At 44.4% G+C, this 12,552-nt stretch overlaps 1 protein-coding gene across 14 annotated transcripts in view; it reads left to right on the top strand.

Moving 5' to 3' along the window:
• The first annotated feature begins 1,110 nt into the window (after positions 1 to 1,110).
• PPM1B (protein phosphatase, Mg2+/Mn2+ dependent 1B) overlaps positions 1,111 to 12,552 on the top strand; it is a 58,699-nt gene continuing 47,257 nt past the window's right edge. For 5 of the 14 annotated variants that reach the window (XM_065058211.1, XM_065058210.1, XM_065058213.1 and 2 more), the window contains exon 1: positions 1,114 to 1,352. The gene's annotated coding sequence lies outside the window, so the exon portion shown is untranslated. Of the gene's footprint in view, positions 1,353 to 12,552 lie in introns of all 14 variants that reach the window. The other 9 variants (XM_065058221.1, XM_065058222.1, XM_065058220.1 and 6 more) reach the window with 4 other exon arrangements.

Here is a 12,552-nt window from a genome sequence, read left to right as displayed (position 1 = left end):
CGTTTTCACCCTCTCATAACTGCTGCCACTTTCCAGGCGACGCGCTCACAGCAGCACCGGTGCGGTTGTCGGCTGCCTCCCTCCGAGCCCGCACACCCGCCCGGGCCCGCCGGCGAAAAGGGCCGGTCCGAGGAGACTCCCTCGGGCACCCCCGTGGAAGGCGTCCGTCCCCTGAGGCGGATCACGGCACTCGAGCCCTGCCGGCGCACAGGGAACGCAGATGAGGGAAACAACCGCAGCCTCATCCTTTACTGTGATAAAAATGGCGGCCCCGCCCACCGAGGCGGGAGCCGGCGGCAACCCAACCCCCCGCCTCACCCCACGGGCGCGTGGGGCGCAACGGCAGGCGGGCGCCAGACCCCGCCCGCGACGGACCCCGCACTCCCTGATTGGCTGGCGGTGATGTAATCGCGCGAACATACGGGTACCCATTGCCGCCCCCCGTGGGACAAGGGGGAGGTCGCGCACCTTTCCCCCCTCCCCGCGGCCAATCGCCGTGTCGAGCGCAGCGCGGAGTGGGACGCGCTCTGCGGGCACGGCGGCCCTTCCCCTGCGCCCGCTTTATTGGCAGGAGCGACGGCCAATCAGGAGAAGACACCCACCGGGCTATTCACGCCCATTTCACCAGCGGCAGCCGGGGCGGGAGAGGCTGCGGGAGTGAGGGCGCTGAGAGCCAATGGCCTGCAGGCAAACCGCGCCGGGAGGGAAAGGATGTGGCGGATGTAGAGGGGCTGGAGTGGCCAAGGGCGCTCAGTGACAGGCTGGGCTACGAGGCCGGGTAAAAAAAAGTGCGGAGAAAGATTCTGTGCGCCAGCGTCTTGGCTGACGAGCCACAGCCAATAGTTGCCAAGCAGAGAGGAAATGCCCAATCAGAAAAAGGCTTCTGGGTGGGGCTGGCGGGTGAGCAGCGAATGGATAGACCAATGACACTGGGGAACGGTAGAATCGGCACGGCAGAAGGCCAATGGCCATAGGGAGGGGGCGGGACGAGATGAGCGACGGCAGCACCAGCCAGTAATCTGAGAAAGACGTGCGGCGGCCCGTGCGGGAACGGCGGCGGGGCGGTGGGGGCGGGGCCGTTGGCCGTGCCCCGCCCGCCCCTCCCGGAGCGCTCTGACGTGGGCGGCGGGGAGGGCGGGCCTAGCGGCGGCCTTTGGGACAGGGGCTCCCAACATGTCCGCGCTGCTGGCGGCGCTCGGAGTGCGCGAGCAGGCAGCGACTGTGGCCGGCAGCGGTCAGCGCGGGGCGGCCCGCGCCTGAGGCCGAGCCAGGCCCCCTCACACCCGGGCCGGGCCCACCCGGGCCGCCTGGGGCCCGAGCGCCGGGAGACGCCGGCGCTCGCCTGCCGACAGGTAGAGGGATCAGGGCCGGCCGTGGGGCACGGGCGAGAGGGTCGTGTCTGCGCCGGTCCAAGAAGGGGAAGGGGCCGAGGGGCCGGACCGGGCCTGGGCGCGCGTGTTACTGAGCGGCAGGGCCTGCGCGCTTGCCGTGGGAAGCGGGGGCTGGCAGCGCCGGCCTGCTCCGCGGGGCCGGAGGGGTGACGGGCAGGGCCTGTGCCTGTCCGTCCGCGGGGAGCGCTCGGCCTCTTCCCGGCGGAAGAGAAAACAGAGCGGGGGGCCGCTCTGACACGGGCTCCCGGCGAGGGAACCAGGGCAGGCGCCCGGGGGAGGGACGGCGAGGAAGTGGCGGGGAAGCCGAGCCCCGCAGTGTAGCCGGGGATGGGGGCCGCCGGGCCCGCCCTGTGTGTGCCGCGGCGGGGCGGGCCGGGGGCAGGGGAGCCGGCGGGCAGGGCCCGGTGTGGGCAGTGCCCCGTGTGGGCAGTGCCGTGTGCGAGCCGGAGCTGCCGGCGGCCGCGTTCGGGGCGGGCGGCGGGCCGGGGCTGTGCACGTGCTTCGGCGGGGCCCGGTGTTTACCGACGGGGTGCGGTGGTGGGAGGTGGCGAGCTGCGGGTAAGGCCCTGGTGCTGGGCGCAGGAGCTGTCGTTAGGCCTGAGTGCGGAGGGGATGAAGTCACTGGCAGATGGGCCTTGTCTGGGCGTCTTCAGTGGGGAAGGGGAAAGAAGTTGAAGGCAGCTCTGCCTTGTAGGTTGCAGCTTGCTGTCCCTGCCAACCCAGTGGGTATGTTTTTACCGTGGTTTGTAGCTAGTCAAAGGGAGAGAGTCATTTTGATGGACTGGATGCAGCTGGAAAAATCTGTATGTGTGTTGTTTTGTGTGCTGTAGTAGATTGAGGGGTATGTTTATACAGTGAGGATGCAGATGGTGGGTGAAACCACGTGTATTTAGGGATAGTGGTACATGAGGGCATATGAATTTAGGAGCGCTAGGTAAACAATCTTGTGTGTGTTGTGAGAAGTACAGCAATAAGTTGTTTGGCTTCTAAATGATGTGGAGGAGGGAGGCTTTGGGTGGTAAGCCTATGTACAACTTACAGGCACAGTGGTAACAGGTTGCTACAAGGTTCTGAACTTGTTTTGTTTGGTGGCCGGTGTGGTTAGACTTAATGTGTGAGACCTTCGTGTGTAATATGAGATGGTATGTGCACAAAAAGGCATGCATGTTCTTATTGCGTGTAAGTTGGTTTGTCTGGTGCTCACATTGAGAGAATTGGCTGTCACCAACTGAGCAAGCCCCGTCGCTTGTGTGTTGAGATGGGCTAAGGCAGCAGGCAAAGTAGTTAGTGTCCTGGGAACCTGTGAGGAGCTGTGATGAAATTGAAAGGCTGGATATTTATTGTTTGAGCCACGGGATACAAATGGAAAAGCATAGCAATTGCAAAGTGTTGGGGTCATGATAGCACTGTTTGGAGAAAAGTCTATGTATGTCCTGAGGAGCTGTAGGTATCTATATTTGCGACAGATGTCAAGCAGTGTAAATTTCTGTCTATAAGGGCATCATTGCACTCATTTTCGGGGTAAATTTCCAGGGATTGACATGGATTGTAGGAAAGTGAGGGAGCTTGGGTGGATATTTAGAAGTGGGAATGAATGGTGGAGTCTTAAAAGGTTTGTGTACATTTGAGCAGGGGGGTAGGATGAGTTTGTGGGGATTATGCACATCCAGAGTGAAGATTATTTTAGGCTATGTATACATGTGTGTATCAGGGGAATGGTATTTGTGCAAAAGGGAAACTGGAGTTTTCGTATTGCTGAGTTAGTGGGAACTCTAGCCTGTGTATGGAGGGAGGAGGCAGCATTTTTGGCTGGGGCTATGAAAAGTTGAAATGACGTGGGAGTGGGACGATGAACTGGGTCTGGGGCTTCAGGTGTGTCGTGCGCAGGCCAGAGGCTGTGGGGATTCTTTGCTCTTCTCTGTACGAAGTATTTTATAGTTGTGACAGCCAGTGGAAACTAATAAAGTGCATGAAGTTGAGGCAATTTGTGACTGTTATGAATATTATCAAATTAAAGGAGGCTACAGAATATTCAACAGGTTTCTGTTAAAGACACTTTGTTTTTGTTCTGTTCCTTCCACTGTTAACTTTAAGAGTAAAGCTATGCTGAAACTAGCATTCACATTGGCATTCACAGGTCAGCAGCTAACTAAAAGCACTTGATGTGGTGTAGATGCGCCTCGTGTATGTGTGGGCTCAGGGGCTTGAATGTGTCTATTATATATATTTATTATACGTGTTATATACACCTTAACAATTTACCTGAGTGCACCTGTCCAGAAGATATGAAGTGTTTTGTTCTGGATATATGCTTATATTTGAAAGAGGGTTGGTGCGTAAACATTTGAGGGCCAGATATCTGTGAAAAGGTGATGCATTTAGAATGGAAGGCTGTTTGGCTCAGGTGGAAATTAAAAATTGCACACGTGTATCCCATGTTGTGCAGGTTTGTGATAGTATTATGTAGCCCCTTGTCTCTTGTTTGGCACTGATTTAGAGGAGGTTGTTATAAAGGATATGTTGATTTAATTAAGGCACATAACATCAAGATGAGGGAAACAAAATTAATGTAGTATGGAGAGGGCTGTAGAGAGAGTGCATAAACCCCATTTTTCTTTTATTGCAGTAGCTGTGAGGGAGTCATTTAGTGAGTTATGGAACTAAAGAAAACAGCAGTCTCATAGTGGTTATCCTGGATAAGCCAGTTCCCTCCTTTTCTCTGGAGTGGAATTACCGTTGTTGAGTTATACTTTTTCAATGGTGATCACTAATGTATGCTTCTGACTTACTAAACTTGAGACTCTGTCTTGCAGAAAGGTAAACCCATCACGGTTGAAATGAAAGCTTGTGAAATTTGTGTGTTGAACATAGTCTTTTAATGTGCTTAGTGTGAAGAACTACTGCTCTCAGTGGGCGACTGAGAGTAGTGAATATTTCTTACATGGATGTGTTGCCTCCAAAAAAGGAAAGGTGGTAAAATCCGCTCTTAATATTGGATATAAAAATCTGTGTCTGTGAAGTATTTGTATTATAATAATGAATATTGTTCTTTGGAGCAGGGTTTTTTTTAAGACTGCAGCAAGGGATGGGGTTGTACATAGAACAGTGTTGTTCAGAGGGCACTGTCCATCTTGAATGAAGCAAACTGCAGTGTACTTAGCTAAATGCCAAATGGTGGCTAAATGCTACCATAATGTTCCTAGGGAGGTGTGGAGGGTATTTTGTTGATGTGGTTTTTGTTGGGTTTGGTTCACCATTTTTTTTTGGGTTTTTTTTGTTTGTTTTGTTTTTTCCAAAAACCACTGAGAATTGAAATGACCGTTCAGTACTGTCTTGGGTCATCAGTCCAGTAGGAGATGTAAGCCCTACTGCTGTAGCTTATTAAAAGGTAAATAGCTACTCTTTTACAGGCAGCACCAGGAGATAGCTAGCTAACCTCACATTTTTGCAAGCACGGTCTCTTCCAAGTGAATGGGAAGGCCTTGGCGAATGAATTGGAGTTCTAGAATCTACATGTGGATTGTGGAGAGTGATTACTGTTACAAGTCATGTACATCTTTGTGTCCATAGTTGTGTCTTTTTTTTTTTCCCTAATATCAGTTCTTTCTGCCCACCGCCTCACTGCCTTAATTGTACCAAGTATGCTGTATTTTTTAATTCTTGTCACCTTGTGTAGCACCTTTTTTTCCCTCTCTCTGAATTCAGTGCTGCACTAGTGTTTCTGTCTGAAAATGAAGTATTCTTCAGATCCTCGAGCCTTTTAGCAACCCAAATGATTTGATCTGAATATTGATCTTCTCATTGAACTGGAGGAGAGCAGTGGTGATTTCTTTCGCAAACTGCTAAAGTAAAAAAAGTTTTAATCTTTGTACCTTGCCTGTTTGTTAGTGTGCTTCAGTTTATGTCTGATTATTTTCAATATTTGGCTTATAGGTGTAGAGGGTATGAACTGTGGCTTGTTCCTTCTCACTGTCTATTAGCAGTGTGAATGCAAGATAAATGTTTTATGAAACTTCAAGAGGGGTCTGTTTAGTCCTGGTTTTCAGCATAACTGGTATGCATGTAACCTTTGGGTAATTTAATTTCAAAATCTGGTCAAGTAATTTCAGGTTCTTAATTTTTTCTTTTTTTTTTTTTTTTTTTAAACCATCCAAATTCAAATAATATCAGACTATCAGAAAGGATTTAATTGTTTGCACACACAGTGAAAGATGTCTCCCTAATGCAAGAACATGGATAGTAAAAACTTTTTCTTTAATAGAAGGTGCAAGCTCCTCAGCTGTCTGGCTGGCGTCTTTCAGTCCTTGGTAGATATCTGGCATGGGAAACTTTGGTCAAACTGCTTAAAATTTGGTAAATATATCTTACACATTTATATCTGTATCATGGACTAAAGCCAAGTAACCTTTCTGAAGAATTAATGAGTGTCACTTGAAAAGAAAACTGGTCTGAAAAGCTTTGCATGAGATGGTAAGAAATAACTGAGCTGGTGTAGCTCAACTCAGTTTCTTGAGATGAGAGGTTCATCTCATCTCAGCTTCTTGAGAAATTACTGGCATGATGAAACCTGAGGATTGCCAATGGGTGTAGGTTAATTTAATCTTTTGGCTCTTAAAAAAACTTATATTGGGAGAGAAGGCACAATGATGTTTTAATGTAGAAAATGATTAAAGGGAAAACCCTGTATCTCAGCAGACAACAGCCTTTTTTGTAATGTAAGAGGAAATTATTCAGGCCCAGGTATTGTTCTATTATGAAAAATAAGTTATCCACAACTGTTTTTGTTCATGCACCGTTAGTTTCTGCTTAACGTTGCCTCAGTGCGTCATTTTATGATGTTAGTACGTTGCTATCTCATGGCATAGGTTCTCTGCATCTTTGATGGGAAATAACCTTTTCATTGAGTTTTCTTTTGAATAAATAGTACAACTAGATGCTCTAAGTCTGTTTTCACAAGAGTTAACAGGAATTCAGGTCAGAAAAACTTCTCTTAAGGATGTTTCAAACTAGGCTAGTGGAGAGAGCCTAAGATGGCTCTTCAGTGTGTATGGTAATGACAAGTCAACAGCCACAAACTTTCAGTTAAATCACAGAGGAAAGCATTGGTCTTTCTTTGCAGTTTTCAAGGGGTTAGCACGTTAACAGAAAATGCTGTCTTCAAGAATCCTACTTCTGTGTGTGCACCCCGGTGTAGGGAGTTGACCTTTACTGAATGTAAACCAAACATGGCTCTGCATTGTTAGTATATGAATTAATTGTTTTTATCAAGGAGGTAATGAAGTGAGTTGATGATGGTTTGTTGAATAGAAGAGGTAACACTTTATTGTAATTAATTGATGCAGTATCACTTTGGTCTGACCTGCTGAAGCCAGGTATTATTTGTTCAAAACTCATTACGTTGTGTTTAAATTTTGTATAGCAAAATAAAAATTAGTGACTGGAGAGAAAAATCTCAAATGATGGAACTATTTGTAAAGAACTGATATTTTGATTCCAGTAGAAAGCTGAAACAATGAATATTATGTTGGTCAGCTTATTCAAAAACAAAAAAACCTCTTATCTGGGCAGCTTTGTTGGTTAAGCTGATGTGCAAGTAATATAAAAGCATTATCGAGCACATGCTGCCCTTCCTTTGCTATCACCAGCTACAGTGGAGCCTTTCATGTGGGTTATTGAGTTGTGTTTAGAGTGTTATTTAAAAAGCTGTATAAAACAGTAAATGTTGGTAATGTATGAAGTGTGTAGATCTCGGGTTTTGTTGCTGGTATGTGGTGTGTTTGGTTTTTTGTCGTTGCTGTGTTGTGGTGGTGGTTGTTGTTGTTGTTGTTGCCCAAAACTTTATTCTGGGAACTTTCCTAGATACAGTCCACTAGCTTTTGATACTCCTGACTGTGAAGGGGTGGAAGCAAAAGACATGACTGCTATAGTTACTCCAGGAAAAGGAACACTCAAATTCATAGTGCAGCCCTCCTTTTTAGCTCTGGTGAGGTGTGTGTTGGCAGCTTAAGTCTGTGGGTTTAGTTACTGCTGCTTGAGACTCTCTTAAATGAATGTGCAGTATCTGCCTCATGGATTTTGTTTACATTAGGAAGCAGTATGCTGCAATTGAAGACTGTAGAGTGAAGCAATAAGTTAGGCAGACCCAATATCGACAATGTGTGTGCTTCATGGGGCTTTATTTTACACTAGTTGTAGTCTAGTTCTGTGGACTGAGTATACTCCAAACAGTACTGGGTTATTTGGTGTTTTCCCAGAGTTTTGGCTGAGGTTTATCTGAGAGAGGTCGAGATCATGCATTCAGAAACTTCTCTGAGATGTGAACCAAAGCACAGTAAGTGGGGTGACAGAAATTTACTTCAAAAGTGCACTCCTAATCCAAACTGAAGTGCTAATATAGATTAGCTGACTGGGTCTCTAAAAGGCATCATAGAGCATTGCAAAGGGTGTTGAGCTATGTGAGGGACTGGATTCTGCCTTCTCTTGCCTCCTAAGTGATGTTGTCTGGACTGCAGAAATTGTCCTACTGCTCTCCAAGTAAGGATTGTTTGTTTATCTCAACTAGTAACTGAATCTCTTCCCAAATTATTGTCCCTAGTTTTGATATTGTGTTTGAAAAAGACTGGTGTTAAAACTACAATAAAATCTGGAAAATAGTTCTTTCGTGGTTTTACTTCAGTTAATCAAGAATGAAACTAGCTGTGTGATCAATGGGTTATGAAGCCTGAGTTCCTGTGGCTTTGTGTCTTGTGGTGGGCTTTTCTGGGTGTACTGTATTGTGAGCTCTGAAAGTATTTTCATGTGTTCAGGGCTCTGCCTGTCCTGCTCCTTATGAGAAGTTGGTTCTGGTAGCATAGCTGAGCTCCTGCTGCACTTGTCCTCAAGGGGCACTAGTTTGGATGTCTCTCTGATCTGCCTGTTTATTTCCACAAAACTCGTAGGGCCTGATTATCCCTGAAGTATTTGTCCCTGTGTTAACTTCTGAATAGTGGCCAGTTTCAATAAAACTTGAGGCTAGGGGGAATCACACGCTGTAGCTGGGCTTTCCAAGGTTGTCTTTTATTTATTTTCCACTAATGCTATCTCTTGTTTTATTGTCTTTTTATATTTATGTCGTAGTTTAACCCGAGCTAGCAATGAAACCACGATAGCTGCTCACTCGTCCCCCTTCCCCGCCCCTGCCCCCCCCAATAGGGGAGAGAATTGAAAGAGAAGGGAGAAACTTGGATTGAGATAAACACAGTTTAATACAATGAAAAATACTAATGCACTACTAGTAAATATATATACAAAATAGAAATAGAATATAAAATAAAAGATACTCAGTGCAAATCCTCATGAACTCTGACCATACCAAGCAGCCAGTCCCAGGAAGAAGTACCTGGTCCCAAACAGCTGACTCCAAAGAGAGGAAAAAACAGAAAAAGGGCCCAAAGGCCTCTGCAGAATGGCAGAAGGCTGAACTAAACGTCCTGAACTGAACTCCCCCGGCTCTGACAAAAAGAGCAAAGAAGAACGCACGCGAGAGAGAGAGAGAGATCATATGTCTGAGAGAGACCGGAAGATCCCGACTCTCCTTAAATCTGAAGCACGATGCTAATGGGATGGAGTACTCTTATTGGTCAGTCTGGATGTCAGTCAAACTCTGCCCTGTCCGTACCCCCCTTACTCAATGCCTCATACCTGTGGGCAGAGTGCTCAAAATGTCCTTGGCTTTCAGACCAGAGCAATTAAAAACATTAACTCTGTGCTGGGATGTTCTCTCTTGTTTTCAGACCAAGTCCAAATAATGACCGTGCTAGCTATGGAAAAGAAAGGTTTCTAACCGCATGAAGAAAATTAACATGTTTTCGGTTAAACCAGCACAGTTTACCAGTATTTTAAATTTCTTCCAGAAGAATTAAAAGCATTTCCCCCCTCAACATTTCGGGCAATATATCTAGAAGCAGGAGATTATATTTCTAACAGCAACTTTTAAAAGGATGCTAAAAATCTCTTGTCCATAGGATAGATGAAATTCTTGAGGGTATCCAAGTTGCTTTTTAATCCACCTTCAAATAAATACAGACAAGTCTGACGTTGCCTCTGATGTATATTGTAGCCTTCTCCAATACATGCTATAATATGCATTGGTACCACATCCGGTAGTTTCAGACCATGATTCTTAGACAAGTGAATGATGTATTGAAGCCTGTGGAGTACAGCTAGATTGGATTTTGAGGGTGGTGGATTAGGAATTGGAGGGGGCAGGGACTTGTGTTTGTAGTCACCTTTGTGACCTTGAAAAGCTGCTGAAACTGTAATGTGCTTTGAAACTTTTCCGATGAGAAATAGTGTACTGAAGCTATGTGGTAATGCAAGCTGAGTTCTAAGAGTTCAGTTTTCAGTGTATAAAGCTAAATAAATTGTTCCTTTTACTTCTATTTTAAGTGGGTCTGTACTCAAAGCACTGACTTCAGAGAGCTTCTGTAAAGGTACGAAAAGTGAACCTAGCACAGATGTTACTTGGTTTCTTTCTGTGTCCTTTCTACTCCTACTCTTCATTTCCCTAGTATAGTATAAAATACTCGTTTTATTTGTTTTTGTTCTGAACAGCAAAATCTCATTCTGTTCAAAAGGTGCTCTGCATACCAGCTTGTGCCCAAGACCTCATTTCAGATGTAGTACTAGTTGCAGGCACTGGTTTCTACTGTCTAACATTGAGTTTGATTCTCTGTGGGTCATTTAACAGAAATTGCTTATAACTGATTTTTCAAGAAAAGGGCGCTCTTCTTTGGTGTGTGTATTCAAGACAAACAGGAAGTGCTGTTCTTATTTCAGCTGTTGTAAAACTTGAATCCAGACCTGAGGCTGACCTAGGTGGTGATCAGTCCTACATCTTAGGCTGCAAAGAAGCTCTGTCTGTCTCAATACAGCACCAGTGCACAGTACAGTCTGCTAAGACTCACAAATGCCCCACTTTGGGTGGCATCAATAAGAACCAAAGTGATGCCTGTAATGAGATTATTAACAATGTCTAATTATGGGTGGGATTTACAGGCATCTTTAGTGAGTGTTATCCAGTAATTGTGGGACTACTACCTATATGTGTATCAAACTGACTCCTCAGGTGTGGTGTTTATCCATTTACTGGCTTGTCATGTTTTCTGTCTTTACCACTTTTCTGGGAGATGTATTACAGTGAGGGATTTTTTTGTTTCACTTTTCCTTTTCTCTGAGATGGTGTTTTTTTAATGTTCTTTTATGGGGTGTAAATGTGAAAAATACTATTGGACTACTAACGATAATAATAAAATATCTAATGCTTGATTTGGATTTATTATTTCCTGCTCTTTCCCTTACTGATTGCTTAGGCTGGTGGGCAAATTTATTGGAATCATCCAAAGCACTTTTTCAAAACTGGTAGGAGGTTGTGCATAAAACTACAGATAGTAGAGGTTTTATACTTAAGCAAAATGAAAACAAACTTGTGAAAACAGTAGCTAGAGCTAATACTGGAGAAGGGGTGTGTGAAACTTGTTCTGTAAATCCTCCGTAAGAACACCACAATTGAACTGCTGTTTAAAAGATAACCCAGAAGTTCATAGCATTCAATCTTTTAAAAGATGATTTTATAATAGCAATTATGTGTTTTGCAGGAGGTTACCCAACCAACACTCCTTTAGATTATATGCATCTCTTGCAATATAAAGAAACTGGAAGCAGATTCAGGTGACTCTCTTAGCAGTCATTTGTGGGATCATGGAAAAGACGAGCGTACCTTCTTTGCAGACAATCGCATCAGAAAGAGAATGTTTCACCGTGTTTGCTGGAGTCAAATAGCTCTGCAGTCTCTTCTGTAGGCAGTCCTTGAGAGCTCATCTGTTTTGTTTTGGTTTTTTTTCTAAATGGTAAAAGCTATAGTTTAATATTTTCCTGTGTTTTAAAAATGAAATAATAACTAGGCTTGTGTTTGATGGGGAAGAAAAGAATTGTTTGGACTCTTCCGTGGTGACACTGGTGTTTTGTGTCCTACTTTTATATCATAGTAAACAGTATAATTTATTTCACTTCTCTTTCCCTGTTAGTTTGACTTATGCTGAACCATGTTTGTGCTTCTATATGTTTTATTACTATATTTGAATGTAAGATTGTTGAAGTTTAAGAGCTGTTGAAGATCAATATCTGGCTTGTAACACACTAAATCTAATAGGATGACTTTTCATTTTCTGGAATGCACTAAACATAAACAATTCCAGGCCAGAGAAGAACTTCTCTAAAATATTGAGTGAACTCAAAATAGTAGCTGTTGTTAACCATAACAGCTTACTATGTGGTTTTGACTACTGTTGCAGTATTGTTTTAATTCAAAGAAAAAAAAGGAATGCTGTCAACTTAGAATGTCTCAGTTTCGGAGGGAAGGGGACAAAGTTACTGCCGAAACAATTCATTGTGTGTCATCCCCCCCCACCCCCCGTGTGTTTTTTGTTTATTTGGTTTTGTTGTTTGTTTGTGCCTTTTTTAACCATGAAGTGAAATGGGGCTTGACTGTTACAGAGTCAGAGGGGAATAAATGACTTTCCATTATAGTTCAAGTTTCTTGAAATGAGCTTGTGTGCTGCTCTTGCCAATGGCAAGGAATAGAATTTAACATGGTCAGAAAAATCTCACTAGAGAACATACTCTGAAATTGTGTTTTTTAAACCCTTTATTAATTTATATGTGGAAAATATTTTCCCTGAGAAGTACTGTATATTCTCAGATATATTTCATGACCATGCTCTTTTCAATCTGAAGTTTTCTGTATTTCTGAATCTGTACAGAGGGAAAGTAGAGGCCCATGGAGGAAAAGTACTAGCCAGTTACTACTTGAAGTGATTTTTTTTTTTTTTTCACTCTTTTGTTTTGTTCAGGGTTACCAGATTTAAATGTGTTTTGTATAAACAAAAACATAGGGGTAGTAATTCTGTAAGAACTAATTTTTTTGAAGGGTGTCTTAACATTTGTCCAGGCTTGGAACCTCATTATGTCATCAGTTTCACAAAGAATACGAAGTTAATATGGAAAACTTCTTAATGTGTCTCTCCATATTGTCCCTTCTTTCATATATCTTGTTTATTGAAGCACTGATTAAAACAGAAGGTCTTGCATACAAAGCAAACAGGACAGCTTAGATCTGTCCTGA

Source organism: Columba livia, chromosome 3 (assembly GCF_036013475.1).
Source record: "Columba livia isolate bColLiv1 breed racing homer chromosome 3, bColLiv1.pat.W.v2, whole genome shotgun sequence".
Classification (NCBI taxonomy): Eukaryota; Metazoa; Chordata; class Aves; order Columbiformes; family Columbidae; genus Columba; species Columba livia.
The sequence above is the reverse complement of the archived record's forward strand: the minus strand, read 5'-3'. Positions and strand labels throughout refer to the sequence as shown.